At 39.2% G+C, this 21762-nt stretch overlaps 1 protein-coding gene across 6 annotated transcripts in view; it reads left to right on the top strand.

The window, feature by feature from the left end:
- The window catches only part of MCPH1 (microcephalin 1), a 251127-nt gene that overhangs the window by 11598 nt on the left and 217767 nt on the right, over nucleotides 1–21762 (top strand). The gene's annotated exons all lie outside the window — the stretch shown is intronic.

Raw genomic sequence — 21762 nt, 5'->3', positions numbered from 1 at the left:
AGTTTGTAGAGAAGGAGAAAAATCAAGAATGACTGTGAAGTGTTGGCCTGAGGAACCAGAAAGATGGGTTTGCCATTTTCCAAGATTGGGAAGGCTTCAGAAGGACCAGGTTTGGAAGGAAGATCATGAGTTCTGTTTGGATGTGCTGAATTTGGGGTATTTATTAAGCACCCATGTGGAGGTGTCAGGTAGGCATTTGGACATATGAGTGATGAGCTCCTTGGAGAGATTGAAGATAAACATGTGGGAGTCTTCCTTATACAGATGTTATTTTAAGCTGTAAATCTGGATGTGACCTCTTGGTAAGTATAGATAGGGAAAGGAGATGGTTCCAAGGTTGAGCACTCTAGTGTTGGGTGTTGAAGGGGAAACCAGTGAGGATGGGATTCTAGAAGTCAGGTGAAGAAAGCCTTCAAAGGAGGGGATAATGATCAGCTGTAGCAAACAGGTTGAATAAAGGCAGGTCTAGGAGGTTACCCCTGGTATTAGCAAGGTGGTGTCTCTGGGATCTCGACTGGCAGTTTTAGCAGATTAGTGGGAGCAAGACTTGTTCAAGTAGAAGTTGGGAAATAGTGCATGGAGACTACTCCAGTGGGGAACAGAGAGCTGGGACAGTACCTGGAGGGGGGTGTGGAGTGGAAAAGGTTGTTTAAGATGGGAGAAATGACAGCATCTCTGTATGCTGACAGAACTGATCCAGTAGAGGGAAATTTTGCTAATGCAGGGGCAAGAGGAAACATTTACTCATGCTAGTGGGTTATTAAGGGGGATGAGGGAATAGACTCTTAACACACAAGCCGATGGGTTATATAGGTTAATCTTATGTATTCTATAGTTTATATAGGATGGGTTATATGGGATCAAGGATAGGAGGGAATGCAGGGTATAAGGGACAGTTGCTGCTAAGTGAGTAGATGTGTCTTCAGGTCTTAGGGAAATTGTTTCCTGATGCCGCTTTCTCAGTGAGAGGAAACGAGGTTGTGACCTGAGAATGAGAGGCTTTGGAGGTTTGAAGAGAACACAAACGTATGAAGTAATTGTCTAGAAACTTGAGAGAGTGGGTGGATCAGAACGGGACTAACGGTTCACTTGAGGATGGTGATAAGTTGAACATGAGGCCCCGAGTAACAGGACAGTTGTTTATCCAGCAACCCACAAGCAAGAAGGAGGTGGAGTGTTGGATTTACCCTGGGTTGGATTTTTCCAGGCATCCACCATAAAGGCGGTTGGAATGATATGGGAGGCAGGGATAATGATGGACCGTGGACTCCAAGCTTGACTGGGAATGGGGGTTTATGAAGGGAGCAAAGGATGGAGGAAATGTTGTTTGATGAACAGACCATAAATCTTAGTTGGACTGAGGAATTGTTGGGGATTTACAAGAGGTTGTGTTTGGGAGGACAGGGGTGTGATGCTTGAAATGGAGAACATGCTGAGAAAATGGATGCTGTGGTAGCTACTCTTCACAGGACCCCTGTCCTTCCAGTTAACCTGGAAGTAGTTCTTGGTTCGAAAGTAACAAGTACATACGAGGTGCTCCAGAGAAACTAGAACAAATATGACAGACACAGCACCTCAAAGAATTTATAACTTAGTGGAGGGGGCAAATAAAATGCCATGGTGGAATGGTCAGAACCATAGTGACCACAACTCCAGGAGTCTCTCCTATATTGTGCAACATTGCCATGGAGAAAGTTACTTAAAAAAGTCAAAGTTCCTCACATAGGGTTGAATGGCCATGCCTTGTTATTAAGTTTTTTTTTTTAATTAATGGACTTTATTCTTTCAAAGATTTATTTGAGAGCGAGAGAGTGAGAGTGAGCTTGGGCATGCACACACGGGGAGGGAGAAGGAAAGAGAGAATCCTCAAGCACACTCCTCACTGAGCTCAGAGCCCAATGCAGGGCTCCATCTCATGACTCTTGAGATCATGACCTGAGCCAAAACCAAGAGATGCTCATCTGACTGAGCCACCCAGGCACCCTGGACTTCATTCTTTTTTTTTCTTTTTAAAGGTTTTTGGACTTTATTCTTTTAGAGCAATTTCATACATCATTATCAGGGTCTATGCCTCTATATTGCTTTGCTGCTTTCATATGCATTTACTCTAGGTTTCTAAAACATACCATTCTCCAGAGGTATTTATCATATGTGTCTTTAGCTCAAGACAGTCCTAAAGTGGCCACTATCAGATTTCCTGCCTTCTATAGTCAGATAAGGGAACAGAGCAGGAGCAAGACCAGAAGGAGTTCTAATTATTATAAGATAGAAATGGGTGTGTTTTCTGTAAGAATGTAGAAAGAGATTTAAACCTTTGATTACTATGTATGGATGTATATAGTATGTTATGACTTTAAGTTTTAAGTAAATTAAGAGAAAAAAATAGTGTCTCATATTTATCCATGTTTACTATTTCTGTTACTCTTAATTCTTAAAGATCTGAGTTTCCTCTGGTGTTTCCTTTCAAAGTGAATAATTACATTTAGATTTCTTCTTTTGTTTTTTTTAAATTAAGATAATATTCACATATCATAAAACTCAGCCTTTTAGAGTACATTTCAATAGTTTTTAATCTGTTAGTAGAGATTTGTAACCATCACTACTAATTTAACATTTTCATCACTCCAAAAAGAAGTTCTGTAGCCATTAGCAGTCACTGCGCCTGAGAACCACAAATCTACTTTTTGTATCTCTGAATTTGCCTATTCTGAATATTTCACATAAATGAAGTCCTACAATATGTGGCCTTTTATATTGGGCTTTTTTCACTTAGACTGTTGGTTTGAAGGTTCCTTCATGTTGTAGCTTTTATCAGTCCTTCATCTGAGTGGGTGAATAATACTCCCTTGTATGGATATACCACATTTTGTTTATCTGTTGATCAGTTGATGGACATTCCAGTGGTTTTTTTTTTTTTGGCTATCATGAGTAATACTGCTCTGAACATCTGTGTACAAGTTTTTGTGTGACTATTTCTAATTCTCTTGGATATGTGTGTGTGTGTGTATACGTATATATATATATGTGTGTGTGTGTGTGTGTATATATATATATATATATGTAAGGAATTGCTGAGTCATGTAAAGTAAATATATAGTTCACCTTTGAACAAGGTGTGGGCTGTGCCGCTGACTCTTAACGCTTTTGAAAATTCACATGTGACTTGACTCAGAATTTAGCTACTAATAGCCTACTGTTGGCTGGAAGCCTTACCAATATCATAAACAATTAACACACATTTTGTATGTTATGTGTATTATATGCTATATTTTTACAACAAAGTAAACTAGAGCAAAGAACTGTTATTTAGAAAATCATAAGGAAAAGAAAATAAAGTGAGTTCTGTACTATAAAAACACCGAGTATAAGTGTACCCATGCAGTTCAAACCCGTGTTGTTCAAGGCTCAGCTGTATACGTGTAAGGGTGGAATTGCTGTCATATGGAAACTATATGTTTTAGCTTTTAAAAAAAATGCCAGACGGTTTTTCAAATTGGCTGCACCATTTTATATTTCCCAGCAGCAGTGTTTGAGGATTATTATCCCTCCTTAGGATTATAGCCATCATACTGAATGTGTAGTGGTGTCTTAACTATAGTTTTGTGTTTACCTAATTAATGATGTTGAGCAGCTTTTCATGGTTTTATTGGCTATTTGTCTCTTTTTTTGAGAAATGTCTATTCAAGTACTTTGCCCAGTTTAAAATGTTGGGTTATTTTTCTTTTTATTGTTGAGTTGTAAGAATTCTTCATATATTCTAGATCTAAGATTCTTACATATTATTTGGAAATATTTTCTCCCTTTCTGTGAATTGTCTTTTCACTTTTTTTTGGTAGTATCCTTTGAAACACAAAAGTTTTTAATTTGGATTAAGTCCAGTGTATTTATTTTTTCTTTTGTTGCTTGTGCTTTAAATGTCACATCCAAGAAATCATTGCCTAATCCCAGGGCGTGAAGATTTACACCTACGCTTTCTTCTAAGAGCTAAATCGTTTTATTTTTACATTTAAATCTGTGGGGTTTTTTTTTTGTTTTTTTTTTTTTTTTAGTTAATTTTTGTACATGGTGTGATGAGGTAGGGTTTCACTGTCACTCTTTTGCATGTGATTATCCAGGTGTCCCAGCACCATTTTTGGAGAGACTTCTTTCCCCATTAAATTGTTTTAGTACTCTTGTTGAAAATCAGTTGACCATAGACACATGGGTTTATTTCTATATTCTCAGTTCTATTTCACTTACCTGTAGGTTTATTGTTATGCCAGCGCTACACAGTCTTGATCACTGTAGCTTTATAATTAATTTTTTTCTTAAGGATTTATTTATTTATTTTAGAGAGAGCACACGTGCGTGTGGCAGAGGGAGAAGGAGAGTCCCAGGCAGACTAGCGCTGAGTGGGGAGTCCAATGTGGGGCTCAGTCTCATGACCCTGCGATCATGACCTGAGCTGAAACCAAGAGTCAGACACTTAACCGACTGAGCCACACAGGTGCTCCGTAGTTAAGTTTTAAATTGAGAAGTGTGAGTCCTCCAATTTTGTTTTCTTTTTCAAGATTGTTTGACTATTCTGGCTCCCTTCCATTTCTATATGAATTTTAGGATTAGCTTGTCAATTTCTTAAAAAAAAAACAACTGAGATTTGATACAGATTGTGTTGAGTGTGTAATTAGAGAAGTGTTATCATAACAATATTTAATATTCCAATCCATAACCATTGATTGGATGGGTTTTAATTTTTTTATGTCTTTAATTTCTTTCAGTGATATTTGGTAGTTTTCAGTGTACAAGTCTTATATGTTAGGTTAAATTTATTCCTAATTTTTTTGGTTTTTTGATGCTATTATAAATGGAATTGTTTTCTTAATTTCAGTTTTAGATTGTTCAGTTGTTAACATATAGAAATACAACTGATTTTTCTATATTGATCTTATATCCTGCAAGTTTGTTGTACTTGCTTATTAGCTCTACGTGTTTTTGTGATTTCTGTAGGATTTTTCTATATACAATGTTGGGTAATCTGTATACATAGTTGTACTCTTCCTTTCTAGTCTGAATGCCTTTTATTTCTTTTTCTTGCCTAATTGTCCTGACTACAACCTGCAGCACAGTGTTGAATAGAGAGGTAAGAATTGAGATCCTTGTCTTTTTCATAATCTTAGGAGATAAGCTTTCTGTATTTCACTATTAAGTATGATGTTAGCTGTGGATTTAGCAGTAGATGCCCTTTATCGGGTTGAGGGAAGTTTCCTTCCTTTCCTAGTTTTTTATTTGTTTGGGTTTGTTTGTTTTTATCATTGAAAGATGTTGGATTTCGTCAAGTACTTTTTCTGCATCTGTTGAGATATTCATTTGTTTTTTGTCTTTTATTCTATTAATGTCTTGTATTAGATTGATGGGTTTCATATAGTGAACCAAACTTGCATTCCTGGGATAAATCTTGCTTGGTCATGTTGTATACTTTTTTTTTTCCCCCTAAATTACTGGGTCAGTTTGCTAGTACCCTGTTTTCATTTTTTATTTTTATTTTTGCATTTGTATTCATAGGGGATATTAGTCTATAGTTTTCTTGTAATAACTTTTTCTGGTTTTGGCATCAGGGCAGTACTGGCATCATAGAATGAGTTGGGATCTTGCATATTCTTTTGTTTTTTTGTTTTCTGTTTTAGAGCACTTGGGTGTGCTTGTTCTCAAGTGGGAGGAAGGGCTGAGGGAGAGGGAGAAAGAGAATCTTTTTTTAAAATTATTTTTATTAACATAATGTATTATTTGTTTCTGGGGTACAGGTCTGTGATTCATCAGTCTTACACAATTCACAGCGCTCACCATAGCACATACCCTCGCCAGTGTCCATCACCCAGACACCCCATCCCTCCCACCCCCCTCCACTCCAGCAACCCTCAGTTTGTTTCCTGAGATTAAGAGTCTCTTATGGTGAGAAAGAGAATCTTAAGTAGGCTCCATGCTCAGTGTAGAGCCTCATGTGGGGCTTGATCTCATGACCCTGAGATCATGATCTGAGCTGAAACCAAGAGTTGGACACTTAAACAACTGAGCCACCTGGGCTCCCCTATTCTTCTGTTTTTTGAAGAGTTTCTAAGGATGGGTGTTAATTCTTCACGCATTTTGTAGAATTCACCAGGAAGCCATCTGGGCTTGGGGCTTGCTTTTGTGGAAAGGTTTTGATTACTAATTCAGTCTCTTGCTATAGGTTTTTTCAATTTTATACTTTTTCTTGAGTCAGTTTGAGTAGTTTCTGACTTTCTAGGGCTTGTTCATTTCACCTAGGTTATCTAATTTATTGGTATACACTTGTTTGCAGTATTTTTGTTAATTCTTTTTATAAGGTCAGTAGTAATAGTAATTCATTTCTGATTTTAGTAATCTCTTTTTGTCTTTATCAGTCTAAAAAGATTCGTTCAAAAGATCTTTTCAAGAAACCTACTTTTGGTCTTGTTGATTTTTCTGTTTTTTTTTCCTACTCTTTATTTTATTTTCACTCTATAATCTTCATGATTTCCTTCTGCTTGCTTTGGGTTTAGTTTGCTCTTTCTCTGATATCCTTAGGTGGAGGTTTATATTCTGCATTTGAAAATTTTCTATTTATTAATATAAGGGTTCACAGTTACAAATTTACTTCTAAGTACTGCTTCAGCTGCATCTCATAAAATGTGATATGTTGTGTTTTTGTTTTCATTTATTTCAAAGTATTTTCTATTTTCTCTTGTGATTTTTTTTTTTTTGACCCATTAGTTATTTAGGAGGTTCTTATTTAAATTCTACATATCTGTGAGTTTTCCAAACTTCATTCTGTTTTTGATACCTTGTTTCATTCCACTGTAATCAGAGAACGTATTTTGTATTATTTCAGTCATTTTAAGGTAATTGAAACTTGTTTTATGCCGTAACATGCGGTCTGTCCAGGAGAATGCTGCCTGTGCACCTGAGAAGAATGTGTGTTCTATTGTGTGGATGGAATGTTCTATCTATAGATATTTGTTAGATCTAGCTGATTTTTGAGCGTTCTATTTTTTTTTTTTTTTTTTTTTTAGATTTATTTATTTCAGAGAGTGTGAGTGCATGGAGCAGGGAGGGGCAGAGGGAGAGAGAGAGAATCTCAAAAAACTCCCTGCTGAGCGTGGAACTTAGTTTTTGTCTGAAAATGTCCTTATTCCATCATTATTTGTGAATGATATTTTCCATGGATATGCAATTCTAATTTGACAGTGTTTATTTATTTATTCTTTTCTTTCCAACTGCCTAAAAGTTTTTCCGGTAGTCTTCTGTCCTCTGGTGTCTCTTGAGAACTCTGTAGTCATTCATATCATTTCTCTGTTGTAAGTAGTGTGTCTTTTTTCTCTGACTTTTTTCCAGTTTTTCTTGTCTTTGGTTTTCAGAAGTTTAACTTAAGTGTCTAGGTATGGTGTTTTTTTAATTTTGTGTAGATTTCACTGAGCTTGAATGGGCAAGCTTTTATATTTTTTTCCTAAAAATGTAATTAGTTTTCGGCCATTATTTCTTCAAATATTTTTTCTGTCCCATTTCTTCTTCTTTTTCTGGTTTCTCTAATTAGCTGCATAACAGGGATTGGCAAAGTTTTTCTGTAAAAGAACAGATAGTAAATACAAGTATACCTTGGACATATTTTGGGTTTAGCTTGAGACTTCTACAATAAAGCAAATATCATAATAAAGTGAGTAAAATGAAATTTTTGGTTTTCCAGTGCATATGAAAGTTACATTTATACTGTACTATAGTCTATTAATGTGCAATAACATTATGTTTAAAAAATGTACATACCTTAATTTGAAGAATATTGATAAGAAGATGCTAATCATCATCTGAGCTTTCATCTAGTCATAATCTTTTTGCTGTTGGAGCATCTTGCTTCAGTGTTGGTCGTTGCTGGCTAATCAGCGTGGTGGTTGCTTAAATTGGGATGGCTGTGGCAATTTCTTAAAATAAGAACATTGAAGTTTGCCACATTGATTTCACAATTTCTCCGTAGCGTGCAATACTATTTGATAGCATTTTACCCCCCATAGAACTTCTTTCACATTGAAGTCAGCCTTCTCAAACCCTGCTGCTGCTTAATCAACTCAGGTTATATAATGATCTAAACCCTTTGTTGTCATTTCAACAGTCTTCAAAGCATCTTAACCACAAATGGATTCCATCCCAAGAAACCACTTTCTTTGCTCATCCACAAGAAGCAACTCCTCATCTGTTAAGGTTTGATCCTGAGAGCACAGCAGTGCAGTCCCATCGTCAGGCTTCACTTCTGCTTCTCATTCTCTGGCTCCTTCCACCCCATCTGCGATTACTTCCTACATGAAGTCTTGAACCCTTAAAGTCATCCATGGGGGCTGGAATCCACTTCTTCCAAACTCCCATTTGTATTGATATTTTGACCCTTTCCCATGAATCACAAATGTTCTTCATGGCATCTAGAATGGTGAATCCTTTCTGGAAGGTTTTCAATTTACTTTGCCCAGATCCATGAGAGGAATCACCATTTATGGCAGCTATATCCTTATGAAATGCTTTTCTTTAATAATAAGACTTGAAAGTTGAAATGATTCCTTGATCATGGGCTACAGTATGGATGCTGCATTAGCAGGCATGAAAACCATATTAATCTCATTGTCCGTCTCCATCAGAACTCTTGGGTGACCAGGTGCATTGTCAGTGAGCATCAGTATTTTGAAGGGAATCTTTTTCTCTGAGCATTTGATCTCAACAGTGGGTTTATAATATTTAGTAAACCATATTGTACACAGTTGTGTTGTCATCCAGGCTGTGTTGTTCCATGTACAGGGTACAGGCAGGGTAGATTAAGCATGATTCTGACGGGCCCTAGGATTTTCAGAATGGTTCATGGGCGTTGGCTTCCACTTAGAGTCACCAGCTGCATTAGCCCCTCACAAGAGCTCAGCCTGTCCTTTGAAGCTTTGAAGCCAGGCATTGACTTCTCTCTGGCTACGACAGGCCTAGATGGCATCTTCTTCCAACAGAAGGCTATTTTGTCTACATTGAAAATCTGTTGTTGAGTGTAGCCACCTTCCTGAATTCTCTGAGCTAGCTCTTCTGAATGACTTGCTGCAGCTTCTCCATCAGCACCTGCTGCTTCACCTTGTCCTTTCATGTTATGGAGACAACTTCTTTCCTTAAACCCACTAACCAACCTCTGCTAGCTTCAGATGTTTGTTCCGCAGCTTGTTTACCTCTCTCAGCCTTTGTAGAAATAAGAGAGTTCCGGTCTTGTTCTGGATTAGGCTTCATTTTAAGAAAATGTGTGGCTGGTTTGATATTCTCTCCAGACCACCCAAACTTTCCCCATATTAGTGATAAGACTGTTTCCCTTCCCTGTCATTCGTGTGTTCGCTGCAGTAGCCCTTTTAATTTCCTTCAGGAACTTTTCCTCTGCATTCACAGCTTGGCTGTCTGGTGTAGTTTTTGGTCTATTCTGGCTTTTGACAATGATTTCCTCACTAAGTTTAATCATTTCTCATTTTTATTTTTTTATTTATTTTTTATTTATTTTTTTATTTTTTTTTTTAAGATTTTTTTATTTATTTATTTGAGAGAGAGAGAATGAGAGATAGAGAGCACGAGAGGGGAGAGGGTCAGAGGGAGAAGCAGACTCCCTGCTGAGCAGGGAGCCCGATGCGGGACTCGATCCCGGGACTCCAGGATCATGACCTGAGCCGAAGGCAGTCGCTTAACCAACTGAGCCACCCAGGCGCCCCTCATTTCTCATTTTTAGCATTTGATTTAAAGTGAGAGATGTGTGACTCTTCCTTTCACTTGCCATTTAGAGGCCATTGTAGGGTTATTAATTGGTCTAATTTCAATATTGCTGTATCTCAGGGAATAGGGAGGCCGGAGGAGAAGGAGAGAGATGGGGGAAATGCTGGTTGGTGGAGCAATCAGAGCGTACACATTTATCAAGTTAGTGGTCTTACGTGGGTGTGGTTCCTGGAGCCCCAAAGTAATTACAGTAGTAACATTAAAGATCACTGATCCCAGATCACCGTAAAAATATAATAATGAAAATGTTTGAAATATTGGGAGTATTACCAAAATGAGACATGAAATAAACAGATATAGTTGGGAAAATAGCACTGATAGACTTGCTCTGTGTGGGGTTTCCACAAATCTTCTAGTTTGTAAAGCACTTGGTATCTGGGAAGCACAATAATGCAAAGTACAATAAGATGAGGAATGCCTTTATTTTAGGCTTTGTGGGCCATGGGTCTTTATTTAACTACTCGACTGTTGTAGTGTAAAAGGAGCCCTAAAGAAGAAGCAAACAAACAGGGGTGGCTGTGTTTAAAAGTTTATTTTAAAACCAGGTGGTGAGCCAGGTTGGCCTATGGGCCCATAGTTTGCAAATGCCTGCTGTGTAATACAGTCTTTGAAATGTCCCCACTTATCCTTGATGCCCTGGTTTTTGATCATTATTTTTCAGTTGTCTTTCTTCACATTGATCCTCCTCCAGGTTCATTGACTCTGTTCTCCAACAACTCCATTCTGTCATTTAGTCCATTTGGTAAATTTAGTTCATGTATTTTTCAGCTCTAACATTTCTATCTGGTTCTTTTATGTGTGTTTTGTTTTTTAGCTAAGATTTCTGCCTTTGCTTTTCCTGTCTTTCCTTACCTGTGTGTTTTCCATTCTCTTGCATAGTACAGTAGTAGTAGATCCTTTAATCCCTTGTCTGATAATTCCAGCATTTCAGGGTTGGCATCTGTTGATTGCTTTTTTCTTAGGAATGTGTCACATTTTCTGGCTCTTAATGTGACCTTTTAACTTAGGGGTTTGTTTTGGACACTGTAAATATTAGATAGGCACTGCATTCTTTTATATTGCTCTGAGGAGTGTTGATTTTATTTTAGCAAGCAGTTAACTTGTTTAGCTTTAAAATGCAGACTGTCATTTTAAGACCTGTGGTGAACATTTGCTTAGATTCATTCAGTTCTTCAAGCCTTGGCCGAAGGCTGATGTCAGTTTGCCTTATGCACATGTAGGTCAGGGGTCGGCCAGCGATGTGGGCTTTTAGGCGCAGAACCTGAGGTTCCTCTTCCCTGGCTTGTTTCCTGGGTCTTTGCCTCATTCCCCTGTGGCCCTACTTGCCAGGGCTCCTTCCCCTAGCTCCTTTGGCCAGAAAGACAGCAAGTCCTTCTGTTGGAGGTTGAACTGCCCATCACCACCGCTCCCACAGACCCTGTCACTGAGTTACCTCAGGGTAAAGACCCAGAAAATGTGGCAAAGCCACAGATTGTTTGCTTCCTTTTAAAATACGCCTTTTGTTTGTTTCCAAAGGCTTTTAAAAAATTTCAGAGCATGTGTATGACTTATAGTGCATTTACAGGAGATTTGGGTTTAACAACTAAACACAAGTAGAACCTAGTTTGGTGGTGATTTTTTGCATCTGAGGCTAGTTCAATTCTTTTCCCTTTGTAAATTATCTGATCTTTCTTCCAGGATTTTTTCCCCCTTTAAAATCTAGTTGTTTTCTTCTGTCTTAAATTGATCCAGTTGTTGATTCCAATTCTAGGTTGGCCTTTTCAAGAGATTCAGGCCTTCCTAGCTCTGGAAAATTTTCTTATAGTTTTAAATATTACTCTGTTTTACTGTTTTGTTTGTCTTCTTCAAGGGCTTCAGTTGTATGTATGTTGGGCCTCCTTTACCTGCCTTTAATTTCAACCATTTTGACTCTGAATCTTTTTACTTCTATGTGGATGTTATCTTTATCCCCCTTCTTCCTGCCTGCTGTTTTTCTTCAGTATTTTTTCAATTCACTTTTCATTTGAATCTGTTTGTTCTTTGGCATGTTATAATTAAGTCTTCATCTCTGACATGATTTTGTCTTTCCTCCTTTTATTTGGTGAGTTTAATCAATTCTTGTTTAGTGTCCTCCTGTTTTGTTGTTTTTAGTTTTCATATTTATGATTCAAGAAATATCTCACACATATGGATGGGTGGATGGATATAGTTTCCCAAATACTTGTTTGATGGTATTTGGTTCAGATATGACAGTTGTGTTACCTTCTTCAGCTTTGTTTTTATTTTTCATAGCAGGTGGATTTTCATTAGCTGAAATGGTTTGATTTGCATTTTCTTTTCCAAACAGCGTTTTAATGGATGTGGTCTGCTTTGTTCTGTTCCCATTCATTTTATACGCAGGGTTCCTAATTTCTGAGCACTGTCCTATGTCAGTTCTGCTCTCTGCATAGTTCCTTGAATATTTTCCTCTTGGTTCCTCCACTGCTGTTTGTCCCAGGGTTACCACTCCTCAGTAGAGTGGTACTCTACTGATTATCCCTCAGAGTTAACATTTTTTCAGAGCCTGTCACTTCTGGGCCTCTTCCCTGGAACAGGTGCTGTGAACCACTCCTGTTCTGTATTTCAGCATTTAGTGCCAACTTCCTCTTTTCCAGAGTTACTTTACATGAGCTTCTTCTGATGCTCCAGGCCCCTCCACTGCTGTGTAATACAGTCTTTGAAATGTCCCCACTTAATCCTTGATGCCCTGGTTTTTGATCATTATTTTTCAGTCGTCTTTCTTCACACTGATTTTCCTTCAGGTTCATTGACTCTGTTCTCCAGCAACTCCATTCTATCATTTAGTCCAGCCCCCTCCCTCCACTCTCTTTGTGGAGTCGTAAGACCTTTTCCCCCACTTTCTGCGTCCACAGACTTGCAGCTATATTCAAACTTGGGTTATTTTCCTACTTATATGTCATTTGAAGTTTTGGTAAAAGCATAGGTCATGTGTGTCCATTATTTGCATTTTTTTAAAGTTGTCTTTTTATGGAAGGTTGTGGGGAAAGAAACAAAATCAAACAGCTCCCTCATCGCCTTATGCAGTCCATTAAAATGGCCTGTTGATTGTATCTCAAAATAGACAGACAACGATCATCTATCATCTTGCCACATTATTCAGTACCCTCCTGCCTGTCTCCCTTTTATTTCACCCTTTGTACATTAGCAAGTGCGACACTTCTAACACATAAATCAGTTATATTGTTCTTGCTGAGATAAAATGGCTTAGAATTAAGTGGTCCTCAGCAGGCACAGTGAACTGTGTATGGCCTGTTGGCCAAATCCAGCCCACCACCCTGTTTGTTTTTTACAGGCTTTGAGCTGACAGTGGTTTTTACAGTTTTGAAAGGTTGGGGAGAAAATCAAGAGTATTTCCTGACACATGAAAATGATATAAAATCCAAATCTCAGTGTCCGTAACTAAAGTTTTCCTGGAACACAGCCATGCACATTTGGTTATGTATTGTGAATGGCTACTTTTGCACTATACCTGTGGAATTGGTAGTATTACAGAGACCATATGGCCCACAAAACAGAGTCTTCCTTGTTACTTTCTGTCTCAACTCCTTCCTTCCTTTTTGTGCTATTAGAACTTAACTTTGTTCATTTGTTTTTTTAATGTTATTTTTTTTTGTCACGATGAGTGTACTCTTTGATCCTCATCACCTGCTTCCCCATCTCCGCACCTGCCTCCCCTCTGGGACCAACTGTTCTCTGTATTTAAGGGTTTGTTCCTTGTTTTGTCTCTCTTTCTTTTTTCCCTTTTCTCATTTGTTTTATTTTTTATTTTATTACGTTAATCACCATACATTACATCATTAGTTCTTGATGTAGTGTTCCATGATTCATTGTTTGTGTATAACACAACAGTGCTCCACGCAGAATGTGCTCTCTTTAATACCCATCACCAGGCTAACCCATCCCCCCACCCCCCTCCCCTCTAGAACCTCAGTTTCTCAGAGTCCATCCTCTCTCATGGTTCGGCTCCCCCTCCGATTTCCCCCCCTTCATTCTTCCCTTACTGCTATCTTCTCTTTCTTATAACATATACTGGAATATTTGTTTCAGAGGTACAGGTCTGTGATTCAACAGTCTTAAACAATTCACAGTGCTCACCATAGCACATAACCCTCCCCAATGTCTATCACCCAGCCCCCCCCATCCCTCCCACCACTCCAGCAACCCTCAGTTTGTTTCCTGAGATTAGGAATTCCTCATATCAGTGAGGTCATATGATATATGTCTTTCTCCGATTGACTTATTTTGCTCAGCATAATACTGTCCAGTTCCATGCATTTCATTGCAAATGGCAAGATTTCATTCCTTTTGATGGCTGCATAATATTCCATTTGTGTGTGTGTGTGTGTGTGTGTGTGTGTGTGTGTGTGTGTGTGTGTGTACGTACACACACACACACACACCACATCTTCTTTATCCATTCATCTGTCGATGGACATCTTGGCTCTTTCCATAGTTTGGCTATTGTGGACATTGCTGCTATAAACATTGGGGTGCACGTACCCCTTCGGATCCCTACATTTGTATCTTTGGGGTAAATACCCAGTAGTGCAATTGCTGGATTGTATGGTAGCTCTATTTTCAACTTTTTGAGGAACCTCCATACTGTTTTCCAGAGTGGCTGCACCAGCTTGCATTCCCACCAACAGTGTAGGAGGGTTCCCCTTTCTCCGCATCCCCGCCAACATCTCTCGTTTCCTGACTTGTTAATTTTAGCCATTCTGACTGGTGTGAGGTGGTATCTCATGGAGGTTTTGATTTGGATTTCCCTGATGCCAAGCGATGTTGAGCACTTTTTCATGTGTCTGTTGGCCATTTGGATGTCTTCTTTGGAAAAATGTCTGTGCATGTCTTCTGCCCATTTCTTGATTGGCTCATTTGTTCTTTGGGTGTTGAGTTTGATAAGTTCTTTATAGATTTTGGATACTAGCCCTTTATCTGATATGTCATTTGCAAATATCTTCTTCCATTCTGTCAGTTGTCTTTTGGTTTTGTGGACTGTTTCTTTTGCTGTGCAAAAGCTTTTTATCTTGATGAAATCCCAATAGTTCATTTTTGCCCTTGCTTCCCTTGCCTTTGGCGATGTTTCTAGGAAGAAGCTGCTGCGGCTGAGGTCGAAGAGGTTGCTGCCTGTGTTCTCCTTGAGAATGTTGATGGACTCCTGTCTCACATTGAGGTCTCTCAACCATTTTGAGTCTATTTTTCTATGGTGTAAGGAAATGGTCCAGTTTCATTCTTCTGCATGTGGCTGTCCAATTTTCCCAACACCATTTGTTGAAGAGACTGTCTTTTTTCCATTGGATATTCTTTCCTGCTTTGTCGAAGATGAGTTGACCATAGAGTTGAGGGTCCATTTCTGGGCTCTCGATTCTGTTCCATTGATCTATGTGTCTGTTTTTGTGCCAGTACCATACTGTCTTGATGATGGCAGCTTTGTAATAGAGCTTGAAGTCTGGAATTGTGATGCCACCAGCTTTGCTTTTCTTTTTCAACATTCGTCTGGCTATTCGGGGTCTTTTCTGGTTCCATACAAATTATAGGATTATTTGTTCCAACTTCTTGAAAAAAAGTGGATGGTATTTTCATAGGGATTGCATTAAATGTGTAGATTGCTCTAGGTAGCATTGACATCTTCACATTATTTGTTTTTCCAGTCCATGAGCATGGAACGTTTTTCCATTTCTTTGTCTTCCTCAATTTCTTTCATGAGTATTTTATAGTTTTCTGAGTACAGATTCTTTGCCTCTTTGGTTAGATTTATTCCTAGGTATCTTATGGTTTTGGGTGCCATTGTAAATGAGATCGACTCCTTAATTTCTCTTTCTTCTGTCTTGTTGTTGGTGTATAGAATGCCACTGATTTCTGTGCATTGATTTTATATCCAGACACTTGACTGAATTCCTGTATGAGTTCTAGCAGTTTTGGGGTGGAGTCTTTTGGGTTTTCCACATAAAGTATCAAATCACCTGCAAAGAGTGAAAGTTTGACTTCTTTGCCAATTCGGGTGCCTTTTATTTCTTTTTGTTGTCTCATTGCGGTGGCTAGGACTTCTAGTACTATGTAGAATAGCAGTGGTAATAGTGGACATCCCTGCTGTGTTCCTGACCTCAGGGGGAAAGCTCTCAGTTTTTCCCCATTGAGAATGATACTGTCTGTGTGTTTTTCATAGATGGCTTTTAAGATATTGAGGTATGTACCCTCTATCCCTATACTCTGAAGAGTTTGATCAAGAAAGGATGCTGTACTTTATCAAATGCTTTTTCTGCATCTATTGAGAGGATCAAATGGTTCTTGTTATTTCTTTTATTAATGTATTGTATCACATTGATTGATTTACGGATGTCGAACCAACCTTGCAGCCCAGGAATAAATCCCACCTGGTCATGGTAAATAATCCTTTTAATGTACTGTTGGATCCAGTTGGCTAGTATTTTGGTGAGAATTTTTGCATCCATGTTCAGCAGGGAATTTGGTCTTCAGTTCTCCTTTTTGATGGGGGTCTTTGGTTTTGGGATCAAGGTAATAGTGGCCTCATAAAACGAGTTTGGAAGTTTTCCTTCCATTTCTGTTTTTGGAACAGTTTCAGAAGAATAGGTGTTAATTCTTTAAATGTTTGGTAGAATTCCCCTGGGAAGCCATCTGGCCCTGCGCTCTTGTTTGTTGGGAGATTTTTGATGACTGCTTCAATTTCCTTAGTGGTTATAGGAATGTTCAGGTTTTCTGTTTCTTCCTGGTTCATTTTTGGTAGTTGATACATCTCTAGGAATGCATCCATTTCTTCCAGGTTATCTAATTTCCTCGCATAGAGTTGCTCATAATATGTTCTTATAATGGTTTGTATTTCTTTGGTGTTGGTTGTGAATCTCCTCTTTCATTCATGTTTTTATTTATTTGGGCCATTTCTCTTTTTTTGATAAGTCTGGCCAGGGGTTTATCAATCTTATTAATTCTTTCGAAGAACCAGCTCCTAGTTTCATTGATCTACTGTTCTTTTGGTTTCTATTTCATTGATTTCTGCTCTGATCTTTATTATTTCTCTTCTCCTTCTGGGTTTAGGCTTTATTTGCTGTTCTTTCTCCAGCTCCTTTAGGTGTAGGGTTTAGGTTGTGTATTTGAGACCTGAAATGTTTCTTGAGAAAGGCTTGTATTGCTATATACTTTCCTCTTAGGACTGCCTTTGCTGCATCCCAAAGATTATGAACAGTTGTGTTTTCCTTTTCATTTGTTTCCATGAATTTTTTTAATTCTTCTTTAATTTCCTCGTTGACCCATTCATTCTTTAGTAAGATGCTCTTTAGCCTCCATCCATGTATTTGAGTTCTTTCCAACTTTCCTCTTGTGATTGAGTTCTAGTTTCAAAGCATTGTTGTCCAAAAATATGCAGGGAAGGATCCCAATCTTTTGGTACTGGTTGAGACCTGATTTGTGACCTAGGATGTGATCTATTCTGGAGAATGTTCCATGGGCACTAGAGAAGAATGTGCATTCTGTTGCTTTCGGATGGAATGTTCTGAATATATCTGTGAAGTCCATGTGGTCCAGTGTGTCATTTAAAGTCTTTATTTCCTTGTTGATCTTTTGCTTAGATATCTGTCCATTTCAGTGAGGGGGGGTGTTAAAGGCCCCCACTATTATTTTATTGTTGTCAATGTGTTTCTTTGCTTTTGTTATTAATTGGCCTATATAATTGGCTGCTCCCATGTTAGGGGCATAGATATTTACAATTGTTAGATCTTGTTGGATAGACCCTTTAATTAGGATATAGTGTCCTTCCTCATCTCTTATTATAGTCTTCAGTTTAAAATCTACTTTGTCTGATATAAGGATTGCCACCCCAGCTTTCTTTTGGTGTCCATTAGCATGGTAAATGGTTTTCCACCCCCTCACTTTCAATCTGGAGGTGTCTTTGGGTCTAAAATGAGTCTCTTCCAGACAGCGTATTGATGGGTCTTGTTTTTTTACCCAATCTGATAGCCTGTGTCTTTTGATTGGGGCATTTAGCCCATTTACATTTATGGTAACTATTGAAAGGTATGAATTTAGTGCCATTGTATTGCCTGTAAAGTGTCTGTTACTGTATATTGTCTGTGTTCCTTTCTAGTCTGTGTTGCTTTTAGGCTTTCTCTTTGCTTAGAGGACCCCTTTCAATATTTCTTGGAGGGCTGTTTCGTGTTTGCAAATTCCTTTAGTTTTTGTTTGTCCTGGGAGCTTTTTATCTCTCCTTCTATTTTCAGTGACAGCCTAGCTGGATATAGTATTCTTGGCTGCATATTTTTCTCGTTTAGTGCTCTGAAGATATCTTGCCCGTGCTTTCTGTCCTGCCAGGTCTCTGTGGATAGGTCTGTTGCCAGTCTAATGTTTCTACCATTGTAGGTTACAGATCTCTTCTCCCGAGCTGCTTTCAGGATTTTCTCTTTGTCTCTGAGACTCATAAGTTTTAGTATTAGATGTCGGGGTACTGACCTATTTTTATTGATTTTGAGGGGGGTTCTCTGTGCCTCCTGGATTTTGATGCCCGTTTCCTTCCCCAAATTAGGGTAGTTCTCTGGTATAATTTGCTCCAATATACCTTCTGCCCCTCTCTCTCTCTCTCTTTCTTCTTCTTCTGGGATCCCAATTTTTCTAATATTGTTTTGTCTTATGGTATCACTCCTGTCTCCCCGGTCTCCGGCCGCACTCCGTGCTCACCTGGCCTGTGACCGAGCTTTTCTATCTCTGGCACCCGACCCTGTGTGGAGTCTCCAAACCCAGCACATCCCTGCGTTGCACTCCTGCACCGCTCCTCCTCGGGGAGGAAGGGGAGTCTCCCCAGATCAGCCACTTGTTGGGTCCCTGCTGGAAGAGCTGTGGCCCAGCTGTTTCGTGGATCACAGCTTATGGCAGCCCCGGGCTGAGAGCCCACTCCTTGGCTCCGTCTCTGCAGCCGGCTTCCCCGCTCCGACACCCGGGAGCTCTGCTGCACTCAGGCACCTCCGGTCTTTCTGTGACCCCCAGGGTCCTGAGACCACACTGTCCCGCGAGGGTTCCACCCCCTGCTTAGCCACTGGAGCGACGTCTCTCAGTGGAGCTGACTTCTAAAAGTCATTTGTTTTGTCTTTTAAATTCCACATGTGAGTGAGATCATATGGTATTTGTCTTTCTCTGACTTTACTGTTCTCTAGCTCCATCCATGTCATTGCAAATGGCAAGATTTCATTCTTTTTTCTGGCTGAATAATATTCCATTGTGTATATATACCACATCTTCTTTGTCCATTCATCTTTCAATCAATGGACACTTGAGCTGCTTCCGTAGTTTGGCTGTTGTAGATAATGCAGTAAACATAGGGGTGTATATATAAATTACTATTTTTCTATTTTCTGGGTAAATACCCAGTAGTGTGTTTCTTTTGTCTTTTTTGTCTCTCTGCCTGCCTACTTACCTAATCATGCATTTTGGTCTTTCCATTATGATGTAAACTCTGTAAGTGCAGCCGCTATGTTTGTCACTCAGTATCTAACACGTTCCTGGCTCATAGTAGGTGCTCAATAATATTTGCCCTATCAAGTCGTGAACAGAGGAGGCTTTACTTACATTAGCCTAGGGATATCAGAGAAAATTTCTTGGGGGAAGTGATGGTGAGCTACCTGTAAAAGGTCATATAGGAATGTAGGGAAGGGGAGGGTCCAGAAAAATAGACCTTTCCTGAAAGCCTGAAGTTAATGGAGATGTTTAGGTAGAAATGTAAACCGAAAGGCACCCTTGTCCTGGAAAGAGGCCTCTCAGTTAATCCTGATGAGGGAATTCTCAGTTTCTTCTCCTGAGAGTCCTGCCCTCTTGCTTTCCTTGGTAGTCTGTCCCCTACTTCTCTTTTTGCTTTATCTCCTCTCTTCTTGTTGCCCCCACTGAGCCCTTGTTCTTAAGGGGATCAGGGAAACTCCAAAATAATTTTTATTACCCAAAGGCAATCTCATTAAGTCCCTGTAAAGTGAACTTAATCACATTTTTAATATAAATTCTTTTTTTATTGTTTGTTGTAATGTCAGATTTTAAATATTAATTAGAATTAATTACTGATTTTTGTAATTCCTCTTGCTATCTTGAAGACAAGTTTTCTTTTGAATTAAATGTATTTAGATGCAAATGTGTGTATATTTTTAATGTGAAAAGCCCACCTAAATCTACTTCTTGGCTTATCTTCCCTCAATTGGGGGAAGACCTACAACTGAGAATTTGGAATATATAGTTTCAGACATTTTACTAAACACATAGAAAATGCATACATAAACATTTATACATCCATATTTTTATGTACATCCATGGAAATATGTAGGTTTAATTTTTTAATGGAACGCACATAAACTTTTTTAGTTAACATTATATTAGAGAACATCTTTCCATGTTTGTACATAGTGTTAGATCTCATTTTTTAAAACATATACAGTCTTGTATAAGAGATAACAAGTAATTTGTGTAACTGATCTGTTAATGAATATGAAGTTTTCCATTTTTCTTTCTAGTCAGAAATAGTACAACACTGATTGTCTTTGTGTGCATTACTTCTTACAGATATGTGAGTTTTTCCATAGGTTTAAATCCCACAAATGGACTTTTGAGTTCAGAGGGCTCACGAACTTAAATTTATGATAAATGCTGTCATAGTACCTTCTGGAAAGAGTGCACTAAATTCTCTTCTTTCTAGCAGTGTAGAAGAACACTTGTTTCCCATAACCATTACACTGTGAGTTGTCGGTCTTTTTAATCTTTCCTACTTTGTCAGTGGAAGAATAAAATTTATTTCATTTGCATTTCCTGATTTTTGGTGAGCTTGAATTTTTTTTCAACAGACCTCAGGGGTAACGGCTGAACTGCCCGTTATTTTATGTGTCCTGTTTATTCTACGTTTCCTGCCTATCCAGGCCTTTACTCTCGTTTCCCCCTGAAAATGTGGGCAGTAAGTACAGAAGGTCACTAGGTGTCACTAGAATCCCATTTTGTTGGGCTATTTCTGGGTGTGTTTTTTCTGAGAGCAGACGGCTGTGTCACAGCAACCGACAAAATTCTGACAGTTCCTTTGGACACTAGACAGTTTTATGCTGAAGAAAGAGGAAGCGAAGGCAAAAGGAACACAGATCAGGTTGGCTGTCACCTGTCAGTTCTGCTGAGGAAGGCTGATCCAACAGCTGCGTTGGAAATACAGTTCATAGGCTTTTGTTTTTGCCCACTCGAGAGCAGTCCATTGCCCAGATGCCCCACCACCCCTGCATTTCGTGTTTCCTGCAGACAAGCACATTTTCTTGCATGACCCACGTGGCCTCTCATGTTAGGAGTTTAACACAGACACACCTCCCCCCCGCCTTGAGTTCTGAGTCCGTCCTGGTCTCACCAGCTGTTGCAGTCGTGCACTGCACAGCAGACGGCTCCCAGCCCCCTGCAGACATGCACCTTACACCTGGTCAGCCTGGCTCCTTGTCTGCAGACATGCACCTTACACCTGGTCAGCCTGGCTCCTCACTTGGGCCACGCCTGCATCTTTCTTTGGTTTTCATGCTTTTAACGTTGTTGAAGATTGTAAGTACTGATGTGTGGTGTCCCGCAGTTTGGGACTTCCTGATGAGGTTATCTGAGTTCTGCGTCTCTTGCAGGAATAACCTGGAAGCAAAGATGGATTCTTCTTCTTGCACCCTCTCAGTGTGGGGTGGTGCCGGTGGGGTTCGCAGTGATGCCTGTCAGCCCTCTGCACCGGGAGGGACTATGACACACCCCCTCTGCCCCCATGTTTAGTGTGGTGTTCAAGGGGAGGTACTTTTCACTGCCTGTTCCTCATCACACTGTGTGTGTGAATGTGTGTCTCCTTACTGTATTCACTGCGTTGTAATCCATTGCTATCATTGTTCCTTTTAAGGTTTAAATGGTCTTAAATTGGCCAGGGTCGCCCGTCCA

Source organism: Zalophus californianus, chromosome 2, assembly GCF_009762305.2.
Source record: "Zalophus californianus isolate mZalCal1 chromosome 2, mZalCal1.pri.v2, whole genome shotgun sequence".
Taxonomy (NCBI): domain Eukaryota; kingdom Metazoa; phylum Chordata; class Mammalia; order Carnivora; family Otariidae; genus Zalophus; species Zalophus californianus.
Note: the sequence above shows the minus strand (reverse complement) of the source record. Positions and strands in the feature narration are given on the sequence as shown.